The sequence below is a fragment of the Pteropus vampyrus genome, unplaced genomic scaffold (genome assembly GCF_000151845.1).
Source record: "Pteropus vampyrus isolate Shadow unplaced genomic scaffold, Pvam_2.0 Scaffold221, whole genome shotgun sequence".
NCBI classification, from domain to species: Eukaryota; Metazoa; Chordata; class Mammalia; order Chiroptera; family Pteropodidae; genus Pteropus; species Pteropus vampyrus.
The window spans coordinates 2,566,411-2,580,515 of NW_011889002.1; the positions used below are offsets into that span (position 1 = coordinate 2,566,411).

A 14,105-nucleotide genomic window follows, 5' to 3' on the forward strand; every position below is an offset into this window, starting at 1 on the left:
CCTCTTTGTCTTTGAACTTTGGCATTTTAATTATGATGTGTCTTGGTGTAGGTCTGTTTGAGTTCCTCTTGTTTGGGACTCTTTGTGCTTCCTGAACTTGTATGTTTAATTTCTTTGCCAGGTTAGGGAAGTTATGTCATTATTTCTTCAAATATATTCGCATTACCTTGCTCTCTCTCTCCTCCTTCAGATATTCCTATGGGGTAAATATTGTTACACTTTATGTTGTAACAATAGACTTAGACTATCTTCATTTTAAAAAATTCTTTTTTCTTTTTGCTGTTCCGATTGGGTGTTTTCTGCTACCTTGTCCTTTAGTTCGTGGATTAGATCTTCTGCTTCATCCAATCTACTGTTGAATCCTTCTAGTGTATTTTTTATTTCAGTCACTGTATTCTTCATTTCTATTTTTTTTATGGCTTCTATATCCTCTTTTTATGCTTACTATCTCCCTGTTGAGATTCTCATTGAGCTCACCCATTCTCCCCTGAAGTTAATTGAGTATCCTTATAACTATTATTTTGAAAAATATGGAACACTTCACAGATGTGCATGTCATCCTTGCACAGGCGCCATACTAATCTTTTCTGTATCATTCCAGTTTTAGTATATGAATTTTAGTATATGCTGCCAAACCAAGCACTCCAATAATTTTTAATAATAAAAAAAGGAAAAAGAAAGTACCACAGGTTGGATTGCTTAAACAACAGAAATTTATTTCTTACAGTTCAGAAGGCTGGAAGTCTGAGATCAAGGTGTTAGTAGAGATGGTTCCTTTTGAGGATTATGAGGGAGAATATGTTCCAGGCCTCTTTCCTTGGCTTGTGGACAGCTATCTTCTCCCTAAACTGTTTCATATTGCCTTTTCTCTGTCTGTCTCTGTGTTCAAGTTTCCCTTTTTTATAAGGACACCAGCCATACTGGGTGAAGACTCACCCTAATGAGCTCATTTTAATTTGGTTACCTCTGTAAAGGCTCTATCACCAAATAAAGTTACATTCTGAGGTACTGGGGTTAGGACTTCAATACATGAATTTTGGATGAACACAATTTAACCTATACATTGTCAAACTTATATCTTGTATAATCCTTAAAAGAATTTGAAAAAACTGTCCCCTCATACAGTTTAACATTGACGTTTACCAATTTAAACCATAGGTTAAAACAGTTCTAAAGATAAAATTTCTGGTATTTTATAAATACTGACATTTTAAAATAAAATGTTTATTCTTTTAAGTGTATTCAAAGGAATCTAAATATCATAACTATGTGATTCAATAATCATAATCTATTAGAAAAATGCATGCATAATTTCCTATGGAAATTTTATATCTTTCTTTTTTCTTCTTTCCATTCCAATTCTCCCACAGAATTTTATCTTCATGCGATATATTTATGCCAGACAGTTCCTTTTTATGATCACCCTATTAAACTTTTTTGTTGACAAATTGTGGATGAAAATTGAAATTTTAAAATATGCTTCTTTCCTGGGATCATAAAGCTGTGTTTAAACTTTCTTCTAGATTAGTTGTTGTAATTGTTATTGTTACACAATTCATCAAGACAAAAAAATTATAAAATAATTTTTATTTTGTTATTTACCATAAAAATAAAATTTCATTGAAAATGCTTCTCTTGAAATGATAAGGACGGTACTTCCTCCAATTATTTCATGTTATCCATTGATGAATGGATTAAAGCTAGAATAGTACAGGTCTCTGCATTGATTTTATTCTTGTCCCCCACCTTTTTTTTTATATAGAAGTAACGGCTGAGAAAACTTATTTATGGTGCTAAAAAATGAGAATAAAAAGTATTATAACAATTTTATTCAGTTCTTAAATTGCATCTAAATTATATGCCAGCCATCATGTAATAATTTATCATTAAAAATTATCTTTAGTGTTCTCTCTGCTAAAAATTCTATTAATTTCTTTAAATTGGTAAAAGTTGAAAACCACCTGACATGGAAAACATCTGTTAGTCAATTATGAGAGTCACAGTCTCAAGTTCTGGAAGGTATACCTAGACTTATTGAATAATTCTTAGTTATACCCATTGCTCTTTCACTTAAGCACTTGATATATGTCAGATTGGTTTCTTAGTTTGGATTCTCCCAGAAACAAACTCTAAAATGAGGTAGGTCTTGGGTTCAGGAAGTTTATGTGAGAGTTGAACCCAGAAACTGTATCCCAATGGGGACTTTCCAAGTATCATGTAGAATACACCTCAGAATTGTCCCGCCAAAGGACAAGGAAGTTGGAAATCTATGTACTTTCATTACCTGCCTCTGTACATAATTGAGTACCAGAGAGAGCCCTCCTTAGGCAGAGAAGCAGAAAGACTTGGGCCCTAAAGACTGGAAGGTGCTGTGAACTCAGAGGTAGGCCATTTAGAATATGCAGTGTGACATCAATAGTGTCTGTGATAGCTGAAAAATAGAAATATTGTTAATTTTATTACTGATAAAAATATTTATTTTATGTTTTAAAATATATTTTTATCAAAACCTTGAAGCTGCAGATTTATCTCATTTAATTTATAAAGATATCCTCTCTGTATTAACAAAAACCGATATCATTTGTTCAACCTATAAGCAAAATAAGACTTATTTTCTGACACAAAGCATTTAACTTCATTTTTAATTCAAATAAATGGTAATAGGTAAATAGTGGTCAAAAATCTCATTAAATATTCCTTGAATTTAATTTGAATTTAATATCAAATAAATATTAAATACTACTAAAACTACTAAGAAATAAATTTCATAATGCATATTGTAAAGAGATTCAAATAATGTAGATATAATTAATTTATTTACTTTATAATGAGTTATGCAAACAAGATAATGAATTGAGATTTTGTTGCTCGTTATTTATAATTATCTAGTGTACTATCTAGCTGAAATAGCAAATTATTTGTGAAGTGAGATGTGTGATAAAAACCATGGTATTTCTTTGGCTCATGTGGTTGTGTGCATATATTGATTGTTGGTTTTCTTCTATGGGAAATAATTAAATTAGAATGAAGTATAAATTTTATAATGTCATTAGTTTCTAGACCTAAGGATAAAATTTTCTTAGTATTTAAAATAAAAGAAAGCTACCTATTGCTAAAACGCATTGGCATACAAGCAAGCATATAATTTTAATTTTTTTTAATAGGAGTAGAAAGTATTGTTTTATATATAAAATTAGATGAGAATTAACTTCAACTGGAATAGATGTTTAATAATATGATTTTATAATGTTCACTTTAACTGCTTTATTGAGGAGCACACCTCAAATCATAAATTATGAACATGTTTTATTTGTGGATTTTATCCAACTTACCTTGAGTTAGTAGGTAGTTCTGCAAAAACATTTTAGGTGCATTTAAAAAGCTGAGTCACTAACACATACTCATGACTATTCAAAGGTGCCTTTCTTTCCAGCTAATGATACATTCTAGGCATAAACTTGGAGGATAGCCTAACAAAATTGCCTAAACCCACATACATGAAAAAAGTCATGGAGTATTAAAAATATTTCACCTACTATTTGTCACCACCACCACCACCACCACCACCACCACCACCATCACCTCCACCAATAGAGTTGCAGTTTTTAACATTAGTCTGGAAATAATAGAGGCAAAATGGTTAAATAAACATTGTTATCGCTTCCACCCCATGCTACCATATAACTGAATATTCCATTTTAACACAGAGCTTTACTCTTAACAGAAATGTGTGTAATACAGGATAGACTGGAAGACTAAAGTCTTCAGGGTGCCCTAAGTGATCATTAAAGGACATTTCTCTTTTGATTGGTTACCAAAGGTTTTTAACTCAGGAGCAATACCCTGAAATCAGATTTGGGATGAATAGGAAAAGGCTTTTGTGAACACAGGTGGACTCCTCAGTCAGTCCAGTAAAACTATGCTTGTGAACCCCTCGAATAGCTCTGGTGTGAAAACCACCAGATTCTTGGATAGGCACATATTCAATTTTAATAAATATTGCTAAATTGGCCCCAAGGTGTTTGTTCCAATTTATACTTCTGCTACCTGTGTATGAGAGTTCTTATCATTCTAGGTATTTAACAACATTTGATATTATCAGACTAAAAATTCTGCCAACCTGATAGGGAAGAAATATTATTTCATGGATTTTACTTTGCATTTTCCTAATTATTAATAAGGTTGGGATTATGTGTTTGTTGACTATCTGAGTTTCTACTGCAGTGACTTGCCTTTTATTTCTTCTACTCATTTTAGTGTTATTTCCTGAAATCGAATTTTGAAGTTCTTTGTATATTCCATATGTTAATTCTTCATCTATTTTATATATTGCAAATATTGTCTTTCAGCCTGTCACTGTCTTAAAACTTAAATTAGAGAGTTGTCATCATTATCATCATTATCATGATTTTAGTACTACTGCTACTAACAATATAATTAAAATATATTGAGTGCTTACCCTGTGCCAGACCTATTTAAGTACCTTATCTGTATTACTTCATTTAATTCTCAAAATAGCCCTATGAAGTAGGTGCTGCTTATAGATGTGTAAACCAAGATATAGAAAGGCCTAAAGAAATTGATCAGGATTGTTCACTCAAGTAAGTGGCAGAAGTAGGACCAGCACCAAGGCAGTCTAATTCCAGAGCACTCATCATCCTTAATCACTGTACCATCTCATATATCTTTATCTCAATATAATACAAGTAGTATTGCTGTCTTCAAACAATTTCATTTTGGTATAAATAAATGATATTTAGTTTTATAGTTAAAAGCTATAGTCCACTTCATTTTGATAGTTGACATCAAGTGCCTACAATGGGTTAGGTATTATGTTTGTCTTATGGATAAAGAAAGGGAGAGAGAGAGAGAGAAAAAAAAAAGAGAAAAAGGAAGAAAGAAAGTGAGAAAAAGATACAATCTTTGCCCTCAGAAATCTGAAAATGTAGTAGAGAAGATGAATAGATACAATACTGAGTATGAGCATGGCAATCAGATTCGGCAAAGGGTGCTAAAAGAACATATAGGAAGGGGTCTCTAAAATGCAATCATGTGTGATTATATAAATAACCATGTCATAGGAATGATTTATACAGAATCTTCAATCAATAAAACTGCCTCCTCTCTATCATTTGTGCCAGCCTTTTCTTATCTCATACATTAGTTTGGACCTAAATGTCCTACTTAACCTCGCCGGTCTGCTTGTTGAGATCTTTGAATTGCCCATAGAAAGTTTGAGCTAGCATTTCTACCAACATGCCATTTACAATTCGCTTAGAACATTTTTAACGTCCTTATTCAATGCATTTACCCTTGAAAAATTAGTGAGAGCCCTAAGATAGATTTTGCGGATGACTCTGAAAGCAACAACCAGGCTGCTGATTATAGTCTGAAGGTAGTTCGTCCAGTTTCCTATCTACTTCTAGAATAGGGAAGGGGGAGAGGGAGAGGGAGCACAAAGCTGGGTGGAGATCTGGGTGATATGCAACTCTAGCAGTGGATGTGTGGGGGTGGCAGCAGTGGCAGTCGCTGCTGTTGCTTTTACTTTTCCTTCTTTTTTTAACCCTCCCCTCCCACCTAAAAGCTGCATAATCTCTTCAAGAAGTTAATGAAGGTTTAAGTTTTTAGTTGAGCTGAAAATTATGAAATATTGTTAAAACTGCTGACACAATTTATTCCTTTTAACAATGGAAAAATTAGTACTGGACACTAAATGAAAAATTAATTCTTTAATATGTTTTGGAAGGAGGAATGATTAAGAAATGCAGGAGATTATTTTTTCTTTTAAACATTTGTGGTACAAAAGGGAAAATGTGCATCCAGCAGTAAAGCCATTTGTGACTTCATACCAGGGCAAATGTTGTTTTATCTGAACGTTTCCTATTATGTCATTCCAGATTGGTTATTTTTAAGCACATCAGCACAAATATTTATTTTTTGGCTGCTAGTTTTTGGTCTCACCTCAGTTGCTATTTTAGCAATTGTCCTATAAATGGACAGTGCTGTGATCTCACAAGTTGCTATAAAAGAGAGAGAATAAAGAGAAAAGGCAAGCATGATGACATGACTAGAAGGAAAGCAGAGAGTCTGCCATGAGTGCTGTTAGCAAGCAGAAGTGAGAGGGAAAGAGAGCAGAAACAAACTCTGTGAAGATGCTGCCCCATGGGGATGGACTTTTTACCATTTATGGAAGAAGAGTGAAGTCCTTTAAAATTACAAAGAAGTGAGGCTTGGTGACATTGACAACAATGGTAAACAAAGAAGAGGAAGCAAGTCCCTTCTTCCTCTATCATCACCTTTTGGAACATGGAGGCAACTGGCAAAGTATAAATGGAGTTTGCAGTCAGTGCCAGAATCACAAAGCTGAATATAGAAGAGTGAGTCTGAAGCTGTGAGAGAATAGCTTAACAACTGGCTCACTAATAAAGTGCACTAGTATGCAGTCTTAGCCATTTTATTATTTAGTACACTTACAAGATGTGGTCAGAATTAGGACAGTAATTAAAGAAGTAAGAGAAGACATAAACTTTCCATAAGAAAGAAAATATTATTAGTTTCCTTATGAAAATGTTTCTTTTTAAAGTAGCCCCTGTGGAGTTACTCATTTATACTTTGAACATTTTTTATTAACTCATGCATTTATTTGAACTTATGTCAGGATGTACCTTCTAGGTTGATAGTGTTTGCTACCTGGGGATTCTGTAGACTGAAAGAAGGCTCATTTAAAACTGAACTTTTGCTGTGGCAGTAGCAAATTTGTCTGAAGTCAGCTAGGTTCTTACACAATTTTCTTTTACCATGGCTTATTCTTTATCACCAGGAGGTCTGTGTGTGTGTGGGGGGGGGAGAGGTATGTGTATGAATATTAAATATTAAAAGAATGTAAACACTACCTCATCCCTGCTCCTTAATCCATTTTTGTGATTTGGGAGAGGGAAGGAAATTTAGGCTCTCTCTTTAGGCACTGATTATATAAGATGAGATTTATTTTCCCATATGATGCATGGAATCCATCTTACTGCTTTGCTGTCATACTTCTGCCTCACTTAAGTCTGTTTGCATCTAGCTAAGCACACAGAGTAGGGCATAGATTAGAACAGAGGAGAAGAGAAGGGAGACGAGGAGAGGGAGGGGAAGAGGGAGAGTTGGGAAGGTAAAAAAAGAAGAAAAATGTAGAAGTCAAAGAAAGAAGATAATTTATTTTTAAGCTCATCCTTCAGAAGGAGTCAAACCTATTAGAGTCTAGTCATTTATTCAATAAAGTAACATTTATTGAACATTTCCATGCCAAATATTGCTGGATACAAAGTCTTTAGACACTCAGGCATACAATGACAACTAAAACATGGCCCCTAACCTCAAGAAGTTTTCTGTCCAGTGGAGAGGAGGCAAGAGTAAAATAAGATACACTGTTAAGAGCCATATAGAGATGTGCACAGGGTGCTATGGGAAAAGAAACAGAGGGCATCAAAATCACACTAAAAGTCTGGAAGACTTGCTAGAAGAGGTATTACTTATAGATGGTTGAAAAACGAAGGAAATAAGATTTGGGGAAGAGAGAGGAGCATCTTTAAAGGCACAAGGGCAGGAAGCAATTTAGTATAACTAGAGTATAGGATGAGAGATAGAGCGAGAAATAGGAGGAGATAGGGCTATCAAAAACTGTGAAGGTTATGGAATTTTCCCCTATTTGCAAGCTAATAAGTTACTGTGTGGCACGGTTTCATGGATGCTGGCAGATGACACAAGACTCCTGGGTCAGAGACAAAGGACTTCATTATTCATGGTATAGCAAGCAGCATGAGCATCAGCATATTTGCCTTGGTTCCCCTTTCCCCCAAGTCCTACCTGAGTGGTGTAATGCTACACATTCAGTGGATTTGCATTGTGGCCAAAGAGCCCAGGACCAAGGGTGCAATACTTTTTAAGAAAGCAGCCAGCTATCCAGTCCTCCTCTCCAAGGAACCAAGTAGTTACACAGTAGTCATGCTGTGATTACCTTGATCTACTTAGGTGCCTATGTGACTACCTAAAGGAACTACTCAGTATCAGGAAATGAATGAGTCTTGCAGTTTGACACACTCAGCAAGAGAAGTACAGAGACACTTAACACCCATTGTGAACTGCCTCTCCCAACAGAGGCTAGAGAATTAAGCAGGAGCTATAATGAAGGGTATTTTAGCCAATGCTATGTAATTTGAATGTTATCTGAAAGCATGAGAAGCCATTAAAGACTTTTGACCACAGAAATGTAATGATGACAACTAGAAAAGATTACTCACATAGCTATGTGCAGAAAGGATTAGACAGATAGCTGAGAGAACGCAGAAAAAATAGTTAGGAGGCAATTCCAATATTCTGTGCCTATCTGATACTTGGGAAGCCACCTTCTAGGTTCTCTGCATCTGTTTTCTCATCTATAAATAATATTGATAGTATCTACTTTACAGAGAATGAAATTAAGTAACACATGTAAAATGCTAATAAAATTCTAGACACTAATTTATTGGTAATATTACCTGTTAAATTTTTTCTTAAATTTCTTCTTTTTAATAACTGTACAAAACTCCCTTAGATCCTATCTTAAATAATATCCTTGGACTTGCCAGCTTTCCACCTCCCCTACCTCTACTTCACTTCACATATTATATAATTTTCATGTATACAAGATTATAATTCAACATATGTGTACTCTATTGCATGCTCTCTACCTAAAGTCTAGGTTCTTTCCGTTACTATATTAAATTTTTTTAAGCCATCCATTCTATGACATATTGTTACGGCAGCCCAAGAATACTAAGACAGCCCAGTCAAGTCTGAGGTATCTGGGGAACATCTTAATAGTGTTTCTAGTAGATATTTCAATACAAAAATCTGAATTTCAGAAGGGAGGTCTTAACTGGAGAAATAGATTTAGGAGTAGTCATTGAGTGGGTAGTGAGTGAAACCATGAATTAGGATGAAATCATTCTGAAAAGTGTAAAGAATGAGAAGAATGAAGGGCTGTGGGACAGAGCTATGAAGAACACATACATTTTAGGGCAGGTAGAGGAGGAAAGCCCCAAAGGAAACAGAAAAGGGGTGATCAGAGTGGTTGGATGGAGGCAAGGAGAGAAGGCACAGAAGCCAAAGAAGGAGTAGATGTCACCAAAGAGGGAGTGCTTAACAATAACCTGACCTTAAGTAGGTTGAGTATAACAGCACCATGCCCACTAAGTAAGGCAATTTATAGGTAATTTCTGAGGATAAATGAAATAGTTTAAGGTGGAAGGTAGTGGACAAGTAGGGATTAACCGAAATTTGAGTTGTGGATGACAAAGTTGAGATATTATGTATGAAGTGAAGAAGTTTACCTTGATGTTAAAGGCTTTATATGATGTATACTCTGTATTGATTGGAGGAATATGTGAAGCAGAAGTAGCAATGAAGTAAAAAGTCCTGTTTTCTTTTCTGAAAAAAAAAATGTGATTCCATATCTCTCTGGAAGAAAATATAGTTGGCTTTTCAGGTCATAGCAAGAATATGCATTCCTTTTGTATACTGGAAAAATAAAATGGGCATATGTCCCAGATATTCCACTTATGGTTCAGATAAGGTCTGGACTGTGTGTTCTAGCATTCTTGTGCCTTGTTCTTATGCAATAAAAATTGAAAGCGAGGGGTTAAGAGAAGAGAAGAGGGCTGGCTATCTTGTTGGTCATGATAAAATGTACTGTTGTTTTTTAAGAGATAGGAGTATTTTAAGACAGTTGAGAGCAGGGACAGGCCAAAAGGACCATGTGATGGAGACCTCTCTTATCTTTCACTGCAGTTTATTAACAGCCTCAGAGAAAATTAAGGAAAAAATAAATACTAAAAAACAAATAAAACATGGGCTTAGGGTCAAGCAATGTGCTCGTTATAGGAGATGGTAATTATAATTAATGGTGATGCATATGGATGATGTGAGTTTTTAAATGCTATACAAGTCTATTATTTCTTTTATTCTTCTCTCCTCCTATGGGTTGCTCCTCTCTTCTTCCTCACTGTTAACCTGGACACTATATGAACAGTCTTTGTACTTCTGAGGTGTGTGTGTGTGTGTGTGTGTAATTCTAAGTAGCTAGATAGCTAGATATATGGCTATGCTAAGTAGTTCTACAGTAGGCAGATATCCCAAAATAACTAAAGAGGCTGGTTAATGTTCTTAGTTGAATGCAGTTCAAAATGTAATCAAGTTCATGGTCACCTGTGATTAATGTGAACTAACACCCTCTCACCTAAAGGTGAGAGAAGAGGATAGTTTTTCCTTAACATGGATTATTGCACACTGTCTAGCCTATTGAAGAATTACTGAATTTTAAAGTTGGAAAAGCTTTTAGACATCAAGTTTTCAAACGTCTTATTTTTACAAATGAGAAAATTGAGGCCTAGATAGACTAAATTATATCTCTAAGGTCATATAGGTGGATGGTGGCAGGTCCAAGATTGGCACAAAGGTTTTCCAGTAGCTTCTTTGTTACATGTGGCATGCATGTAAATAGAAGAAGTTAAATACATTAGTATGTGTTCGAACACATTTGAATATATTTTTTAAACTCTTCTCTCTCTACTACATACTTATGATTTTCATGTACAGACATAGGTTCAAAGACCTAAGTGTTTATTTATATTTTTTTAGACAACAAAATTTTGTTATTTGTAGAATATTAAACTATATCATTGAGAACCTCGTTCCTTTTATCTTTCTATAGTCTGCCTTTCAAAAGCCACTTTGGGAATGTTTCAGGATGATGATGAAGGAAGTAATAAATTCAAGTTCTCTTTGATAACCCTGCTGAAAGAAAGATTCCTCAGAGGCAGAGAAGTCTCTGAACCATGAAGGGGAGAACAGGAAGCAAAAATCATACAGAAGGTAAAGATAGAAAAAACTTCAGGGCCTTGGTGGTGACTTTCTAGCTCCTACTTGGTCTTCTCTGGAGACCTTTGTCACCTTGAATATTCATCTTTGAAACTTGTTCTGAATCGCTTCTTTTAAAAATAGCAGTCATGTTACAAATGCATGTCATTCTCTCTAACATCAAACAGCTCATGTCCTTTGTTGGCATTGTTTTCGGTAGCTCACGAATGGCCTCTAGTAGCAGGCCATGAGCTCATTAGTCATTTTCCATATTTACTCTTCCTTTCTTATTTCCATCAGAACTTGTAGCCTCAATCATCAAATCATTTATTTTTATGAATGTTTATATTTACTGTTTATTTCCATTTGCCATTGTAAAGAGTACTGTCAAAAGTTCCGGTGTCAAGTTTCAATTCAGCCACTTCCTAACTCTGTAGCTACAACTAACTCATTTGACTTCACAGAGATTTGTATTTTTCCTCTGTAAAGCTGGAAAATTTATACCTGGTCTGCCACGCCAATAAAATAAGGTGGGAGGTGCTTATTATTATTCTCTGGTAAGAATGATGAGCAAAATTCAAAGGTGGGCTCCAAGATGCCTACCCCCCTGCTGTACATACCATGTGTAATCTTTTCCTCTTGAGTGTGGGTGAAAACTGTAAATATAATGGCATTTCATGCCTATGAATGGATTACTGTAAGCTAATCAAAAGGGAGATTATCCAGGGTGAGGCTGACCTTAAAAGAGGAACTGGAACCTTCCTGAAGAGAGATATGAAACTGAAGAGATACTCCTGCTGGCTCTGAAGAAGCCAATAGTCTTGTCGTGAATAGCCTGTGGACATGGCAAGGACTTGAGTATGGCCCCTAGGAGTTGACGGCTAGCAAGACATACAGCTATAGATGAATGAATTCTGCCACTATCTGAGGGAGCCTAGAAACAGAGTCTTCCCCAGTTGAGGCTCCAGATGAGAATATAGCCCAGTCACCACTTTGATCTAAACCTTATACTTATCCTGATCAGAAAGTCCAGCTGAGGCTGTGTTGGAATTCTGGCCACAGAAACTGTGAGATAACACAGTTGTGTCATTTGAAATTGCTAATATTATGCAGCAGTGGAAACTAATATGGTTGTTCAGTACTGACTACCAAGATATTAGGGGTGAGGGAATTGAATGTTGTATCTTCTCACCCCGCTCCCCAACAGCTAGGACACAAGCATTACCAATCAGTGTGCCCACCTGGAACTTTGAATCTGGAGGATAGAACACAAAGGCTAGAGGACTATTAGAGGTCAACCTCAGAGACAGTGGAAGTGGTGGCAGATGCCCAGTGGTGGCAGGCCTGACATAGCTTTCAGATTAGATGCGGCTGTGGCATGACTTTGGTTGTGCTACATGGTACCAGGTTCTCTTAGTTCTTGACTGTTCTCCATGCTTCGGTATTTATGTAAATTCTATGAACTATCCATTATCCTTCCAATATATTTATTTCTGTTGCTTTTTATTTGTTCCTAAAAACTTGGATTATTATAGATCATATATGTTAAAGTGCTTTGCAAACTGTGACAAATACTATAAATATAACATATGATTTTAATTGTTTCTCTGCTTTCATTTTTATTCAGGCTCATATGTATGACTTTAGGCCCTCTCTGAGTTGTTATAATTCTTGATGTCATTCTGCATGCTGATCCTCCAATAAATAAATGTACCTTTTTTTCTAATAAATAAATGGAAATAATATGTAAATCTCTGTGAAAATGAAGAGACCATTATCAAAAAAAAAAAAACCCCACACAAACAGAATATTTAGAGACTCAAATATTCTAAGAGTTTGAAGGGCTTGTTTAGATTTAAAAGACTTGTTTTCAGTCAAACTCAAAGGTCAAACAAAGCAATCTCTGCCTATCTTAAAACACTTAGAAAAAAAGTGTCTGCTATTATATAGGTCTCTAGAGAAGGCGTTTCCTTGACCATTCTTTAGAATGGGCTTGAATCTTGGGAACATATGTTCCAGTTGGTTCAAATTCCCATGTAAGATTCACATTTTTGCCTTCAATAAACCAGAAGTCTATACATATCTTCATAGACTTCCTGTATTCCTGTCACTGTCAGAATAGGAAATAAATGAAATGAGAAGGACCATCTGTGAAAATAAATAATTGCAGAGCATAGATTAAAAAAACAACACAAAAAGCACTGCATTATCAGAGCCATCTCAGGGGCCTTGGGGTTTAGGTGGAAAAGAGGGGTGGAGTTTGGGGAATTAACTACACTCAGTTTTTGTAACTGTGCTCTAGGTGTACATGTTGGGGTTGACTCTATAAAAAGTTTGAGAGCACCTGGTAACAGATCTATTCGTTTTGACTATCTAGACCCAGAGCCATTGGGTCAATTTACATACGACCAATAGAACTTTGAGGACCTTTACACAGAATGACCTCTGCATTTTAAGGGAAAAGACTATAACCATGACTTTCTCCACTCACCACATTTGCGTCTAGTCTCCAGGTTTTTGCTTCTCATCCCTGGCAAGAGAGCTGTGGTGAAGCAGAAAGCTTACTTGAGGCTGGAAGCAGTCAGAGAACAAGTATTTTCTTTAGAGCACAGAGAAAGTGGTAGGAGGAAGAGGTGTTGGGCCATTGTGTGGTGCTTTGCCAAATAGCTTCCCCAGTATAACCATCTGAGGACTTCATTTGAACTTCCTAATTAGAGAAAAAGCTGCCACTGTGACCTCAATAGAGAAAACTGTAAAAGTGGTGGCATAGGAGGACCCTGAGCTTGCCCACTCCCAATAATATATTGAATGTACCTCTATGCTTAGAGCAATTTTTTCCTGAGAGACAATTGAGAGCCAATTGAACAGCTTTTGCACAATAAGCAAGAGAAAGAGAGACTGCATAGAGAAACTTAGGGAAAAAGGAGAGCTCTCTGGAAGCTGTTGGGACTATGCAGGACTGGAGGAACCAGTGAGCGCAATTGTTTATGTTTCCCCTGTACTCTGAGAGCAGCAAGTAGGAGCTTTATCTATGTTCTTTGGCCAACTTACAGGGCTGCTATAATGTGTCTCCAGCCACCCACCCACCCCTCACCCACGGAACTTGCTCCAGCAGAAACAGGAGGTTACCACACTGAACAAGAAGTCCCTCTGGCTGGCGATTGATCCAGCGTGTATGGCAAGGTGCTGCTACATGCACACACTGGGCTGCATGCATATGTGGGGCT

The 14,105-nt window shown here is 36.0% G+C and overlaps 1 non-coding gene and 1 pseudogene across 1 annotated transcript; one reads left to right on the forward strand and one right to left on the reverse strand.

Annotated features, from left to right (window-relative positions):
* The window catches only part of LOC105300860, a 53,929-nt pseudogene extending 48,498 nt beyond the window's left edge, over nucleotides 1-5,431 (forward strand).
* On the reverse strand, nucleotides 525-628 carry LOC111747419. The gene has a single exon (XR_002783521.1). It is a non-coding gene; the product is annotated as a U6 spliceosomal RNA (small nuclear RNA).
* Nucleotides 5,432-14,105: the final 8,674 nt, after the last annotated feature.